The sequence below is a fragment of the Polyodon spathula genome, chromosome 11 (assembly GCF_017654505.1).
Source record: "Polyodon spathula isolate WHYD16114869_AA chromosome 11, ASM1765450v1, whole genome shotgun sequence".
NCBI classification, from domain to species: Eukaryota; Metazoa; Chordata; class Actinopteri; order Acipenseriformes; family Polyodontidae; genus Polyodon; species Polyodon spathula.
In genome coordinates this window covers 35,920,622-35,937,798 of record NC_054544.1, presented here as the reverse complement: position 1 = coordinate 35,937,798, position 17,177 = coordinate 35,920,622, and the positions used below count along the sequence as shown (strand labels likewise).

Here is a 17,177-nt window from a genome sequence, read left to right as displayed (position 1 = left end):
CATGAACAAAGCAAAACAAAGACTAATCGTTGGGGAAAAAAAAATGTTAGCAATCAAACAAGAGGACGGGACTGTCATCAAGAACCGTGAACTGATTTCACAGAAAATTCTATCAAGATGGAAAGAGCAATGCAGCAGATGACAAAGACGAGACGGATAAAACGCAAATTGAGGAAGAAGTTCCAAACGTCCTACGAGAAGTGAAACATACTATCAAACACATGAAGACAGGAAAGAAGACGGCATAATAATTAACATCATGAAAGGAGGAGGTGAAGAGCTGACAAAAAAACTGTCGCAGATTGTATTTAGCAAAAGAAAGTGCCAAACAACTGGAACACAAAGTGATACTTTCACTTAAGAAACAAGGTAAGAAAAAAATCACCAAAATGGTGATTAAAATGTCACTGTCACTTTTTTCTGACTGTGAAATTCAAACAAATTCAATTCGACAAAAACAAATATGACGGACGGGATATAAATTGGATTATTCAGCAGTCGGCAAACCAGATGGAGAAAAACTTTGCTAACTATAAAATATGAACTTCAAAAACATTTTCTGTTATTTATTTATTTAAACAAAATATATAAAGTCTTATTTACTATCCAACCTTGCCTCACAGATTTTCTTGACTGATTCATGTATTAAATATGTAGTGCAAACTCAGTCATAGTGGAAAATGAAATGGCCATCAGGAAGACTGCTGTTACCTCCAGGGTTCCTGTGGCTTTGGTCATTATATGTGTGTGTGTGTGTGTGTGTGTGTGTGTGTATATATATATATATATATATATATATATATATATATATATATATATATATATATAAACATCTATACTTTGCCTATTTGCCCCCCTTGTGTTTTCATAAAAAGAAGCACTAAAGAGTTATAAAGCTGTATTGCGCTAAAAATATAGTTTTTAAACTAGTTTCCTGGGTTAAATAAAAAAAAATAAACAAAAAGAAAAAACATACAGTTCTGCACATGTGACACTATGGCTTAAAACTGAGGTCAGTGATTAGATGGTCATGAAGTCAGAACTGCTTCCTTACCCTGAGGTATTTGAACATTTGTCTGAAATGTGTCCAAAATTATAGATAGCTCGCTGTCTTTTAAAAGACTAGTTATCTCTTTCAGTGATGTAACCTTATCATGAATATTAGTTTTTGTATTGTCTGCTGAAATGTATAGGTAAAGTTCTGTGGAACAGGGGTAGCTGCATGGTATGTCCCAGTGCTATAAATCACTAAGTTAGAATGAAGCCATTTTACATAACGGCGCCTCTTCGACAAACAGTTCTGTACTGCATTGCGCTGGGCTGGGTACTTAGGGGACAAACAGAAAGGAGAGAGAAAAGTTCCTGCTGGGATGATTGCAAGTTGAATCTACTTTGTGGCCAGTTCACTTACAAATGCCTCTCATTATCTTTGCACCCTTTCATCCTTTAAGAGATCTAACATGCTTTCACAGACTGTCAGCCTCTATTGGAGCCCTAACATCTGACACTAATGTGTGCTAGATCAGACCACAGCAGAAATGTACCAGGCTCCAAAGGTCATGATAACATTCAGCCCTGCACGCAGAACAGTTTCTTAGTTGCATAACATTACTTACGGTTAACAAAAGTAAAAGTACTGTACATCTGTCGTATTGTTTTTTTTTTTATTAATAATGCATATAATGTAAATACACAAGAGGCAGTATTCATCTTGCACAGAATATACAGTTTTGTACAGAGTGTTGTCTTCTTTTAAAGACAGTGATTCCTATACAGGTAAGAAATCTGGATGTCACACTGATCTCCCATAGTACTGACTTTTTATTTTATTTTATTGAAGCACCAGGCTGTGTCAAAGAGAGAATCCCCAACAAGCAACTGATAGCAACATCTGAAATAACAGTAGCAGTAGTTAGCTTACCCATACCCTGCAGTGGGTCTTGTCTCTAGTGTACACTGTGTATAAATTTTTATGCATTGTGTTTGGATCAAGGGAGCAGGCTAACAATGTGCAATTAGAATCACATCTAGAATGTAGGGCTTGGGATTTTAGGCATTGTTGGAAAAATGTCTTATAGGTAGATGAGTGAAAGGATCAGAGAGAAAAAAATCCTCCTACTTCCTGGCGTGCTGTGCACAGCTAGAAATGCTGCTGACTAATTGTTTCCTCCTACCGCAAAATTTTACATGTTAATGAAGCCGAATCCGATAAAGCCAGACAGAAAGACTAATATGATGAATTGATTTAAAACTAAACAAATAGTTTGCCAGCTTTTGTATTGTCATTATTCAGCTCGGTCACAGTTGGGAAAGCCCAGGTATTTGAGTATATGCCTCTATTGCTATTTATAACATAATCTTGTAAAACAGACACAGCAGTTTAATCTTGCCAGCTGCGGAAAATTGTTAAGTGAATAATCTTCTTAAAAGATTTGCCACTTTTATCATCTTTGTAGAATGCAATTTTCTGGCACCATTAAAAATATATAATGCAGCAGAAATGAATCCTAACAAGTTGTTGTCTACTTTAAAGTTCTTAACAGATTAACAATTTTGTATCATTAGGGAAACTTCATTGACTATACAAAATAAATATATAACAGTATACAAAAAAATGGCACCGTGGCACAGCTTGTTCAAGGTAGTCAATACCGACCTGTGAATTAGTCATGAATTGTTTTAATTCCAAAAATAAACTCTTGTTTGTTTGATGAATTTTCCACGGATGTTGTCTATATAGCAGTTTAATTAGAATATGCTGGAGAAGGTTGTGAATTCTGCAACATGTCACAGCTACCAGCACAAGGCTGCCGCTGCCCGTGAGTGGGTTGACAGTTGGTGGAGGACTGGAGGCTGTCATTCGGGGACATGACACTTGGCGTAGAGTCAGCACTTTATGTGGCAGGCTGAATTCCACTGGCTTCCTAAAATACCAACAGGCTGACAAACAGAAAGTAGTGTGCTTGCTGATACTAGTGTCTTTTTCCCCCTTGCTATTGACAAGAGCTGTGCTTTAATAGATAGGCTCTTCTACCCCCAATATTGTTGTCAGAGTGGCTTAACCACCCATGACCTGGAAATGTAACAATTAACACTTCTTAAAGTACCGTTTAATTTTGATTGCTCTGTAATTTATTTATGATTGGAAATTAATTTCAGTTAAAATGTGCCTCAGTGCTCAATAGCTATGTGTAATGCCTTCAACAAAACTTGGATTGTATAGGCTAATCCTAATTAAGACATATGTCAGCAGTTTTCTCATTGCTGATTAGAATAAACAATTTAAGAAAGGAATTAAAATAATCTGTTTTGTGATCGCTGTATGTCATAAGAAGAATCAAACCCAGTTTCTCTCTCTCCTCTCTCTCTCTCTCTCTCTCTCTCTCTATATATATATATATATATATATATATATATATATATATATATATATATATATATATATATATATACATGCATTATGCATTCATCGTTATGAATATATATTACAGGATGAATTAATGGACACAATCATAAGGACAAAGTTGATTATATGACTGATGCAAGAATTAATAATTATTTGTTATTCTTTTTAAGAATGTAATTTTAGACCATGATATCATAAACAAAATCATTATTATGTGCACTGTACACTGGAATGGAGTCAGTCTGGATTTTTTTTTTTTTTTTTTTTTACTTCTATACAGCTATGGCAAAAAGCTTTACATCACTCTATATAATTATCTAATTTTGCTTCATAAAGTCGAATTAAACTTGCTGAATAATGTTATGTTAACTTAATGACTAACATACCACTTTGTAGTGTTCCAAATACTTAACAAAAAAACTGACACAAATTAAAAAATGTGACATTTTAAAACGTGAAATATTGTACTACTATTATGGCTTCCAATAGACTTTTGTAGTTTCTTTGATTACGTGATGTTACATAAATGATCTTAATGATGTTTATACACACATAGTGTCTTGAAAAAGTATTCAGACCCTCTCACAGTTTTCACATTTTGTTGCTTTTAAAGCTTGCAGTCATGACACTTTGAAGTAGGAATTAATGTGTTCTATACACAACATATGCCGCACATTCAAAGCAAAAACAAAAAGAAAGAAGTACCTTGATAATCATTATGAAATTGAATGGCATCTGTCTGTGTGCAATATTAGTGATTCTAATGATTTCAGAATAAAAACATCTGTCTCTGTGAGGTTCCTTTGTCAGGTAGTGAATTTCAAGCAAAGACTCAACCATGAAGACCAAGGAGCTTTCAAAGCAAGTCAGATTAGATTAGAAGAAGGGTAGAAGACTATAAAAAAATATCGAAGAAAATATCCCTGTAAGCACAGTCTACTCAATCATCAAGAAATGGAAGGTACATTGTACCACCCAGACACTGCCTAGATCAGGCCAGCCTTCCAAACTGAAACTGGTGAGGGATGCCACTGTAAGGCCAACAATAACTTTGAAAGAGTGACAAAGTTCAATAGCTGAGATAGAAGAAAATGTGCATCAGTTAACAACATCCAGAACACTTCACAAAAGTAGTCTGCATAGCAGGGTGGCAAGAAGGAAGCCATTAATAAAAATAAGCGATCTCAAAGCTCGCATGGAATTTGCAAGAATCCTGCAAAAATATGACAAAGGTGTCGTGGTCAGATAAGATCAAATTGGAACTTTTTGGTCTAATTGCCAAGCATTACGTTTGGTGCAGACCGAACACAGCACATCTCCCAGTCAACACCATCCCTTACAGTTAAGCATGGTGGTGGCAACATCATGCTATGGGGATGCTACTCCTCATCCATGACTGGAAAGCTTGTTAGGATTGAAGGAAAAATGGATGTAGCAAAGTACAGGCAAATACTAGAGAAAAACCTGTTCAGTCTGCTAAAGACTTAAAACTGGGGTGAAAATTCACCTTTCATCAGGACAATGATCAAAAGCACAGGGCCAAAGCTACACTGGAGTGGCTTAAGAATAAGAAAGCGAATGTCCTGGAGTGGCCCAGTCAAGGTCCTGACTTGAATCCTATTGAGAATCTGTGGAAAGACTTGAAAACTGCTGTCCATAAGCGATCCCCAAGCAACTTGAGAGAGCTTGAGCAAATCTGCCAAGAAGAATGGGCACAAATTGCACCAAGCCGGTGTACAGTTGGTAGAGCCTTACCCAAAAAGACTTGCGGTTGTAATTGCTGCCAAAGGTGCTTCCACCAAATATTGAGTTGACAGGTCTGAATACTTATGCAATCAACATATTTCAGTTTTTTTCTCTTTAGTTTTTCCTGACATTTACTGTAACTTATCTCACCCTTAGAAGTTTTCAGTTTGAGCATTCAAGTTTTGAATAAAATATTAAGTTTTAAAAAAAATGTGTATGCATCATTTTGTAATTTCACAAAATGGGAAGGGTCTGAATACTTTAATTTTTTTTTTTTTTTTTTTTTTTTTTTTCATTATGCCTCAATCCTAAGGTTTGAAAGTGGTGGAGATATCATAAATATCTACTCTTAGCTCATTAATCCAATCCTGTAAGCACTAATGTATTCATATGGGATGCAAGATAATTAAAGTATATTCATGGCACATTTGGCGCTTAACCCATATGTGGCAGAGCAAAGCTCTGCCCTTTTTAAATTGGCAGGGATGGGGTTAGTTTCCCCTACCTGCCTGGGTTTATTATGTTCAGGTGGCTGGGGTTGATCAGTTGATTAGATGATTAACTTAATTAATGATCAATCAACGCCCAGCCACCTGATATAAAAGGAGGCCTTTGCTTCCCATTAAGAGGAGGGAGCTGAGGAAGCAGGTTGTTGGTTGTTGGTTGTTGGTTGTTGGTTGTTGGTTGTTGGTTGTTGGTTGTTGGTTGTTGGTTGTTGGTTGTTGGTTGTTGGTTGTTGGTTGTTGGTTGTTGGTTGTTGGTTGTTGGTTGTTGGTTAATTTTTGAATCCAGTGAAAGCATCGCCCAGCCTGGAAATCTGTATTTTTGTAGGTTTTGCTTTTTGCTTTATTTGGGTTTAAATGTCTTTATTTTTTGGCCTTGTGCACTTTTATTTTTGTGTTTATTTATAATAAGAGTTATTTTTTTGAACTGCAGTCTGTTTCTGGGCCTCTATCCACTCGTCAGCATGTCACACCATATTAAACCCTTAAATAATAATTACCATGAACAACTGTGTATTTTAAGTGTAGCATATGCATATATTTTACAAGCTCCTTGAATAGTGCTTACTGTACAGTCTTCAATCATGAACATCAAATTATTCATGATGGTTGAATATTTAGTAATAAAGTCAACCAAGATCAAAGCAGAATATAAATTAGTAAGTTGTTGTTCGTGTTTATTACTGAAGCTATAGAAATATACGCTTTTAAGAGCAATGGCAATGCAGCTGTAACTCTTTCAAACAAACTAACATCAAGGTCTTTACTTTTAATTTGCACATTGAAATTTGTATATGCTGTGCAAATTTGATTTGCATGCACAGGTTCATTTACACCCTGCATGAGCACTTGTTAATGTTACATTACAGCTGCCTGCACACCTGGATTTCTACTTTAGAAGTGGGACAGAGCTTTATAGAGGATTGCTATGGAGAGTGTGTGAAATATTAGAACTTTGTTCAAGAAAAAAAGTAAAATGATTCTTAGTTTTAAGAATCACTGGTCTAACTTACTGTACACCTGCTGGCAAAGTTGCTTGGTTACATAAGCAACAGTAACACTGAGACATAATAAAGATATAGGTTCTGCATTAAGGTTGGTCTTGATTGTATATTGTCAGGATATGGTGTATTATTTAGAATCTTCTATTCTGAGTAACCAATCTAATGCTGCAATTTGAAGAGCAGAGGTGCTGCCAGCAGGATGGAACAGGAAACATGAATATCTATTTTAATCTGTGAGAAGCTTCTGCATATTAGTCAAAAACCTGATCTTGCAACAGCCGTACTGCTACAGCAGCACTTTGATGTATAGAGGCTAGTTGAAACATTGGAGCCCTCCAGGGTATTTCTTTTGAGATCTGAGCCATACATCAGATAAAACACTGTAAATATGCAGAACCCAAAATTCTGGATAACAGTTATCGTACTGTAAGCTTCCCTTCTATGAGCTTATTATATTATTTGATTTGCTATAGTAATCTTTTCGATTTGATGCACCTTCACCCAGGAAATTACCTTAAGTCGGAATGTTGCAAAATGTTGCTTCTCCTCTTGATGCACAGTTCCTAGTTTGTACTGTTAAAAGTTAGAATTACTTGACTTTTTTTTATCTATTGTACTTTTTATACAATTGTTATCTTATTTGACAACACTTGCTATGATTAACCATGCTTGTAGGCTTTCCTAAGTGTTTATCACAGTACATTTTTATAAGGGTGTCTACAGAAACACCATACAGTTGGGTCTTGCTTCAGTAGGCGTGCTTACATTAGGAGACAGACCCTTCTGGTCACAGTGCTTTGGTAATGTTTGCTTACCGATGCAATCACAGGGCTGTGCTCACCATATGCAGCTGTGGTCAAAAGTTTTACATCACCTAGACTGTGTTTCTTCAGAATGTGGAATGATTACGGCACCATTTTAAATTGTATGTGATCAGTTCTTTTACGGATTACTAACGGGTAGGTGAAATGACACTTAAACAAAGATACAAGAATTGCTTGCATGCTGTGACTGCAATCTGATTTGATAGCTATTAGTCTACATATTTGATAGGTAAATAACTTTCATGAACTGCCAAGATAAATAAGTATAATCCTCATTGTAGTATGTCATTCTTATGGTTCAGATGAAGAAGGCCACATTTTGAAGCCGCAGCAAGTGTAACTTAAGACTGCACAGTACTAATGTCAGGCATGTGCTGCTCATAGAGTTCAGAAAGGTCATAGATTTTATAAAGTGTAACTTATCATCCAAACACAAGTGGGACAACAGCAATACAGTGACTTATTAAACCTCTCTGTCTTTAATCTGAAGAATTATACAATCCATATCTGATCAAGAACTGCTCATAAAAGGAATTATTTTACATTTCGCAATAGATGAAGTCAAGTTTGATTGCCAGTATATGAGACCTGCTTTAAAAAGTAACTTGCAGTGTGAAACTCGTTGCATATGAGCAACATAGTTTGAAGCACAGTTTCAGTGCTCTGATCCCTAGGGCCACATAGAGAGTTGTTTCCTGTTGGTTCTATGAGGATCAGATATGGGTGAGATGCTTGGTACCAAAATATTATAGAGAATTAAAATAGTGAATTTCGATCGACTTTACATCTATGAAAAGATTATTCATGTCTTTTACAGATTAAAGGAAAGCAACACTGCAGTGCCCATACTGACTAAGGAATATACAGTTTAACTTTCTGCAATACAGTATATTTTTAGTGGGAGAACATTGAGCATTTCAGAATCGCATAAGGATACGTTTTCCTGATGAGATCACTTTTTTTTTTTTTTTTTAAAGTTCACTTAAACTGCAGAAATCACGCACTGTAGTTAAACTGTATTCTGTACACTGATCACATTGTGCCATTTACTGCACTTGAATTGCTGTTTAATTGTTTTTGAAGGTGTTCATTTTAGTCTTAATCAAGGGTGCTAAAGGGATCTAACACTAAACAGTGTGAAAGTTTTTAAGTGTAAATGAATTATGGTGCATGATGCTGTGCTGCAAACTTGCACATATGTTGCCAACAAAGTTCTCAATCTGACCCATTACAGAATACTTTCACATTCCTTTTAATAGATAGCAAATGAAAGTTCACATTATTTGATACAGTAGTACTGTATTTCCTTTTTTTTATTGTACTTTACAATGGGGCTACATACAATATAGGAGGTTGTAGCTGTTGGCATTGCATTTGACTTCACTCACAATTTATTATTTAATTTAGACTGTAGTATGGGGTTGTAGATAAAGTAAAAATAAATGATTGTAACTACAGTGCACTAACACATACAATGAAGAATGATTTTAAAATAGGCCTGTCCCAACTTTACATGGAAAATGTGGGTCCCAATTGAGGAGACTGTGTCTTTTGTCTATCTGTATAATGTAAAAACAAAAAGAAAAAAAAAGTAATAAGACAAGTTGTACAGCTTTGAAAAATATAAATAAAAATAATAGGGGGGTGTGGCAAAGTGGTTTGCAGTGCATAGATGTAGATGTGATGCAATGCTTAAATAGATAAAGGACAACAAGGTTCAGGGTCCAAACAATCCTTTATTTGTTTTATAATCCTTGATGTTTGGTGACCGTAAATAATAATCCCTGGCAATACACAACAATGTGTACTGCACACTGAAACCACGGGGTACAAAGTTTGTAAATTAAATTAACTAAAAATACATCATATTAAATGTACGTCTGCCTGCTAAATTACAAACAGTAGACCATATGTGCCATGTGTGAAATTAAAAGTAGGCATGTAATATGATAACCAAGTGCTAATAATTAGTGTATAGAACACTAAAGGCTACTGTTGGTGCATACTAGTATTTATGGAGTATTTCAATATTCTATACTAGGCCAGAGTCTTTTTGAATGTATTAGTGTCTACATTTTTTATGGTGTTGGGATTAAGATTTGCTATGTGTCCCCCTTTCTGATGACAGAGACTATTAATCATTACCCTGGTTTATCATCTATATGATGAGGAGGAATCTTTACAGTGTAGTATTGAAACAGCAGAACAAAGTACATCCACTCATAATCATGGAAAATGAATAAAATGCCTGACTTCTTCATAATCTTAAAGCATAGTACAATAACACAAGCCATCTAAGAGCCAGATAGATATTCTATTTCTTATCTATATCTGGTTGGACTGTAGAAGCATATGCAATACGTTGGATTCACTTAGAAATCATGTCTATGACAAGTTGAATTACCCACAGAAAACATTCATTGGCGGGCTTTGAAATTAGATACGGTGTAGCTTAGGTGCTCAGTTTGTACGGTGAAAGCTGCTCAAATTTCTCAGACAAAAAAAAAAAGACTTTTCTATTATTACAATGGTAATGAATATGCTTATACAATAAAAACACAGCTTTGGTAGATGTTAGAGTTCAGAAACAGCCTTTATTATCAGAGATGTTTGATCTTGTTATATTCCCAGTTTTGAAATGGAATGTGTCACTCTATGCAGTTAGGAAGGTATCCAGTTTATTTCAAAATCCCCAGGTTTGTGTAAATTTCCTCACTGCCTTCCCTGAAAAGACTAAACTCTAATGTTGTTGTAAGGTTATTGGTGACTGTACCATACATGTTCTTGCTTTGTACTATACAGCAGCACCAGCAAACATGACCTTGTTATCACTGAACTATGAATGTTAGATTGTCAAATATTATTATTATTATTATTATTATTATTATTATTATTATTATTATTATTATTATTATTATGTACTGGGCTTTTGACATATTCCTAATGGTAAATTGTTGATTTATATTATTTAAAATGTTTCAAATTAGATTTTTTTTTTCTAACCAGGACTGTATTTTGGCAGTTCAACATAGTTAATAAACACCAGAAGAACAAAGGACGGATGCCTTGTTGGTATATTTTAAGAATGTTAAGGCACATGTGGATTAAGTGTGCTGTTTGCTTTTTATCTCTTACCTTATATCCTATACCTTACATGCCCTTATCGTGAACTTTATTATTTACATAACAGTAGAAGTTAAACAAGTAGGTCTTGTTCTTTTCTCCCTTTCAGCACATGAAGATTGTGTTTGTTGTGTAATGCTGATTCAGCATAACCAATCATTAAACGTTGGTATTTCATAATATAACGTAATTTAAATACAAAGGACGCTGTCATGGGTTTTGGGCCTAAAAGTAACATGACCCTATTAACCCAAGCTGCTGAGCTGAATTAGCACTGAACAAAGAATATATTTATTCAGTTATATTTTTGTAGAAGTGTTGTTGCACCATTTTAGGGTAATAAAATGCCCTGGCTGAAAATGATTCCATTTCATGTTATTGTCAACAGCCACACAGAACCATATCTCATTAATACACTTATATATTTTATTGGATCTCTTTATTTGTCAATTTGTTAGTAAGCACAATGACACATGGTGTGCAGTTTTACCAAGACAACCCACATAAAGGCTGCCCTAACCTTCTTACTGTGTGTGTCTGCGTACTACCATGATTTGTTAAAACAAAAGTGTGTTTCAGTTACATGATAGAGGGCATAAAACAGATGGAAAGGAAACTTAGGACATTGGATTTTCTATTTAAGAAAAATAATTAAAGACACTAAAGCACTATTACAGTAAAAACATATCCACACACATCTAAATAAAAAGGAGCATATCATATAACGATCAAATCATATAAATAGTATAGCCTATATGATATTTTTGTTTTGTTTGATTGAATAGGGATGTGAGGACAGGCAATCTGTTGCAATGGTTGGATAGCCAATGTATGCCAATGAAAGAAACAAAAAGCTACAATAGGAAGAAGCATTCAACCTGCACAGATTAATTAAAACACAATTATATCATAAGTAGTTGCATCCCTTTGTTATTTTGAAGCTCCTGTTCCTGTTACAAAATCACACAAGTGAAATACAAACAGGAAAGGGAAGCTGAGAAAGTTCAACCCAACTCAATCCATAACAATTCATTCCCATGTTTTCTGAGCACAAAGTGCATCCACAAACCCAAGCTGTTATTAGATGAAAGGGTGTCAATATAAAGTACATCTGTATACAGCAGCGTGGTGGGATGCCCCACCCCTGTGCATATTGTGTTTTATGTTGTATGTGGTGTGTTATTGTTGATGTATATTTATTAGTGTGTGGGATATAATGGGGTTGTGGAGCACAAGTGATTTAAAATATATAGTTGTATTTAGGCACGAGGATTGCACAATCACTTCACATGCAGATAAAGGGTATATTAGTATATGGGCACGGGGTTGCACAAATTAGTTCACATGCTGGGATTCAAGTGAATAATTAATTAATAATTGAATCCCAGCACAAATGTATATATAGATGCACGAAGCACTCATTCTGGGTTGTGTGTTCGGTGAGGAGAGAACAAGAGTCGAGAGGTAAAATAAATTAACAAAGAAAGAACATTTGCTAAGGGTGTTGGCTTTTAAACCAGTATGATACTTGTTATTGTTTGTTGTCTGTCTGTATTGACCATCGTGCCATTTTATTTTACAAAGTGTTTTTGTGTTTTGCCTCACTTTGTTTTTTGTTTTTTTTTGCAATAAAACAGGGAGTAGAGTGTTTTCACTCAGCACTGTGTCCTTGCATTTCCTGACCTGACGTCGCCACTAGCCAGCCTATTCACAAGCAGCCATAACAGCTGTCCCCCATTTTAAATCCAGCTGTTTTCAGTCCTCTCAAGCACCAATAAGTATAGTCCTGACAATCATCATAACAACGTCCTCCCTTTCTGTCTGTGCAGGTGTATACAGAGCATGCTGCAGTGGCACACTACAGGGATATATTAAAATAAACACATCTGTTTATTAACATTTGCATAACCTAAGTAAGCTTCACAAACTAAGGCTAATATACTGTGTTGACATATATATAATATATATATATATATATATATATATATATATAAATAGATATAAATATATATATATATATATCTATATATATAATATATATATACATCTAATAGAAAATGTATGGATGAACAGTCCCTACTTCAGGTTACAAAAAAAGTTTATAGTTTGCTTTCTTTTAGGAAGCCTGTTGTAGCTGCAACACATGTCAGTCATTACGGTAAGCTGCTTTATGACAGGCAAAAAAGTGTTGAAGGGGTGAAGAATATTTTACTCTCAGGGGGAAATTACCTAGAAATATATGTTTGATATAAGATGTCCTTTTTTTCAGAACGGCACATATGGAATGCAAGAGCATGACAGGTAAGATTCATGGAATTAGTATGTTAGCTACCAGCACTTTAAAGGTATTCAATAACATGAAAACGCCACATTTGGCAGTCTTTGCTAAAAAGACTTCCAGGATTAAGGAGGCATAGATAATGAATTGCCAGACCAAGTAGTCCCACCAAGTAAGAGTTAAGGTTCATTAGTGGGGCAGTGAGAAGAATCTGTACTGTTAATCCATCACTTTCCTGAAGCACAAAATAAACTGTATTGCATTGGATTTTTTGGGTGGGTGTCAAAAAGAAGGCTGGAGTGGGGGACCTCAGACCAGAAACAGGAACCAGGAAATAAACAAAGAGAGGTGGAGTTTGGTGGAGCTGAGCCAATGGTCTCGCTCAGCATTTAATAGTGTACAGACAGACAGAAAATAAAAGGTTGCAAGACAAACAAAACACAGGACACGGCACTGGTAGCCAAACAAAGAGATGAAACAAAACGGACTAACACTAAACAAACACGGTAAGCTTATATTTGAACTATTATTATTATTATTATTATTATTATTATTATTATTATTATTATTATTATTATTATTAATACCTCAGTCTCCAATCCCGTTCTCTACTCACCAAACACACAACATACAACACAAAATACACACAGTGGCGGGCACTTTGCCACATGGTTTTTTGGGGGGTTTTTTTGATACTGCAGCTCAGTTGTCACATAATGAGTCTTTGGAATTGAGGGGAAAGTACTGGCAATCTTATTACATTAGATATTCTATCAGTTGTTTTTGTTAGTCTTCAATGTAGTGCATGTAGACAATCAAGGTTAAGCCTAATCATTATATTCGTTGTTTAAAACTCTGATCCAGCCAACCCATTAATGCAATGTTCACATTATACAGCCATTTGCATCCTGATTTCCTTGTCTTAGAAAAGTTTGCCCTTCATAAAGGACAGAAGTCATAAAGGGCCCTGAAAGTACTAAGATGTCCCAGAAAAGCGATTGCTTCCACTCTAGCAAATCCCATCTGAAGGACTAATGCATTAGCAAACTTTCACAGCAGATAACTGTCAAACATTTGGGTTTTAAAAAAAAAATAATCCCCTATGGACATGGGTTTGATCTAATACCATGTCATTTAGAAATGATACCATAGACCTTATTTAACCTTGAAATGTTATGAAGGTTCATATGTGCACATTTTTGGACCTGCATAGCACAACTATTTTTAGACATCACAGTGCTACGCACTTGCCAAGAAACCATGCTGTGTGCTAAAATGCATTAGGCAATAAAATACACAAAGAACACAGAAGAAAGACAATTAAAAAAAATAAACTCCCATGGCAATGCACACAGATGAGGGTGGTTGTGGTTTATAATGACAGGCCAAGTTCGCTTAAACAATATTTTCCTGTAACAACTGCTCAAACTGAAAAGGATAGATGTTCAGAATACCCCAAAAATCTATCATATCAAAGCAAACAGATGTGCCCAACCACCTAATGCCCGCATTTATACATTTGGCCAAGCTACATTTAGAGTGGTGTTTCAAATTTCAGTTGCCTTAAATGGACAATTACATCATTTCAAAATGAAATACTATATAGTTGACAGTTGTTAATTCAATGACTTTGACTATGGACTCCTCATTTTGTTAGATAAACAAGCTAGTATGCTTCACGTTTGACAGGTAAACTTGAAACCTGTCTAAGGTTGCTGATACAAAGGCGACTACAAATAACCTAATCCATGTGTAAAAACTAAACCCAGCTGGCTTACCGATCAGAAATTAAAAGCAAAGGAAACAATGTCCGATTGACTATACAAGACTGTCATTAAACATGGCAGTTCATAGAAAAGGTTCCTGCTTGTACCAGAATGAATTAACTTAGCAATTTAAAAGGAATTTTCATCAGGGGAAACTGCATTGTAGACTATGTGTTTTTATCTGATGTAACCTCCTTGGGTTGTACAATTCTAAAAAGAAGCCTTTGTTTAAAAAGTGGAGAGCGAGAAAGAGAAAGAGAGTGAGAGAGAGAGAGAGAGAGAGAGAGAGAGAGAGAGAGAGAGAGAGAGAGAGAGAGAGAGAGAGAATATCTACAGTGTCGTGAATAAGTATTTGCCCCCTGTCTGATTTTCTGCATTTCTGCACATTTTTCATATTGAATTTGGTCAGATCTTTTTTGTGGGTTGTAGTAGTATATAGAGGGAGTCTGAGAGAAAAAATGACACCAAAGTTTGGTGCTTCTTTCATTTGTTTGATGTGCAAGGTAATCAAACATGCAATCTTCAGCTGTGAAAAAGTTATTGCCCCCCTAGTTAAATCAACCCAATTAAAGGGATACTTAGGGTCAGCTGTTTAAATACTTTGATTAACAATCAAGCCTGATTTGGGCCAGCCCTGCCCAATATAAATCTGACTAACTTTGGCCCTTAGCACATAGGTCCTAGAGGCACATCATGTCACAATCAAGAGAAATTCCTGAAGACCTCTGGAAAAAAAGTTGTTGATGCCTATCAGTCTGGAAAGGGTTACAAAGCCATTTCTAAGGTTCTGGAGTTCCACCAAACCACAGTCAGAGCCATATTGACCAAATGGAAAAAGTTTGGGACAGTAGTGAATCTTCCCAGGAGTGGCCGTCCTGCCAAAATCTCTCCAAGAGAAAAGCATAAAATTGTCCATGAAGTCACAAAGAACCCTAGAACAACATCCAGGGATCTGCAGGCCTCTCTTGCCTCGTCTAAAGTCAGTGTTCATACTCCACCATCAGAAAGACACTGAATAAAAATGGGATTCATGGCAGAGTAACAAGGTGGAAACCACTCCTCACTAAGAAGAACATGAATGCTCATCTCAAGTTTGCCAAAAAGCACCTTGATTATCTTCAAGACTTCTGGAACAATGTTGATGAGTCAAAAGTGGAAACCATACATTGCATTCCAAAGTAAAAACCTCATACCAACGGTCAAGCATAGTGGTGGTAGTGTCATGATTTGGGGATGCTTTGCTGCATCAGGACCTGAACGACTTGCCAATGTTGAAAAAACCATGAATTCTGCATCTGTATCAGAGAATTCTACAGGAGAATGTCAGGCCATCTGTCTTTGAGCTGAAGCTGAAGCGTATCTGGGTCATGCAGCAAGACAATGATCCGAAACACACAAGAAAGTCTACATTAGAATAGTTGAAGAACAAGAAATTTAACGTTTTGGAATGGCCTAGTCAAAGTTCAGCCCTAAACCCCATTGAGATGTTGTGGCAGGACCAGAAACTAGCAGTTTATGCTCGAAAACCCACAAATGTCACTTAGTTGAAGCAGTTCTGCATGAAGGAGTGAGCCAAAATTCTTCCTCAGCGCTTTGAGAGACTGATCAATAACTACAGGAAGCATTTGCTTGCAGTTATTGCTGCTAAAGGTGGCATAACCAGTTATTGAGTCTAAGGGGGTGATTACTTTTTCACGCAGGGGCATTGGGTGTTGTATAATTTTCTTTCATAAATAAATGAAATAAGTATCAACATTTTGTGTTATTTGTTCACTCAGGGTCCCTGTTATCTAATATTAAATTTTGGTTGAAGATCTGATAACATTCAATGTCACAAATATGCAAAAATGCAGAAAATCAGACCGGGGGCAAAAACTTTTTCATAAATATATATATATACAGTGCATATAGAAAGTCTACACCCCCTTGAACTTTTTTCACATTTTGTTGTGTCAGTGCCTCAGAGTTTCATGCATTTAAATTAGGATTTTTTTCCACATGTCTACACACCACACTCCACACTGTTGAGAGGAAAAAAGTTTTTATTGAGAAAAAAATTATATATTAAAAATACAAAACTGAAAGATCATAAATAGATAAGTCTCCACCCCCCTGAATTAATATTTGGTGGAAGCACCTTTGGCAGCTTTGAGTCTGTTGGAATATGTCTCTACCAACTTTGCACACCTAGATTTGGCAATAGCCTTGATGGACAGCAATCTTAACACAATTTTTTGATTGGATTTAGGTCAGGGCTCTGACTGGGCCACTCAAGGACATTTACCTTTTTGTTCCTTAGCCACTCCAGTGTGGCTTTGTAACTTCCATTCCAGGTTCAGCTTTTCTGCAGAGGGCAGCAGGTTTTCCTCAAGGACTTCTCTGTACTTTGCTCCATTCATTTTCCCTTCTATCCTGACAAGTGCCCCGGTCCCTGTCGATGGGAAACATCCCCATAACATGATGCTGCCACCTTTGCTTCACAGTAGGGATGGTGTTCTTTGGGTTATACGCTGTGTTGGGTTTGCGC

At 35.9% G+C, this 17,177-nt stretch overlaps 1 protein-coding gene across 2 annotated transcripts in view; it reads left to right on the top strand.

Annotated features, from left to right (window-relative positions):
- Positions 1–282: 282 nt before the first annotated feature.
- Positions 283–17,177, top strand: part of LOC121322872 (rhomboid-related protein 4-like) — an 86,924-nt gene continuing 70,029 nt past the window's right edge. Inside the window, exons 1-2 of one of the 2 annotated variants that reach the window (XM_041263329.1) lie at positions 283–369; positions 12,876–12,907. The gene's annotated coding sequence lies outside the window, so the exon portion shown is untranslated. The remainder of the gene's footprint in view (positions 370–12,875; positions 12,908–17,177) is intronic. The other variant, XM_041263330.1, reaches the window with a different exon arrangement.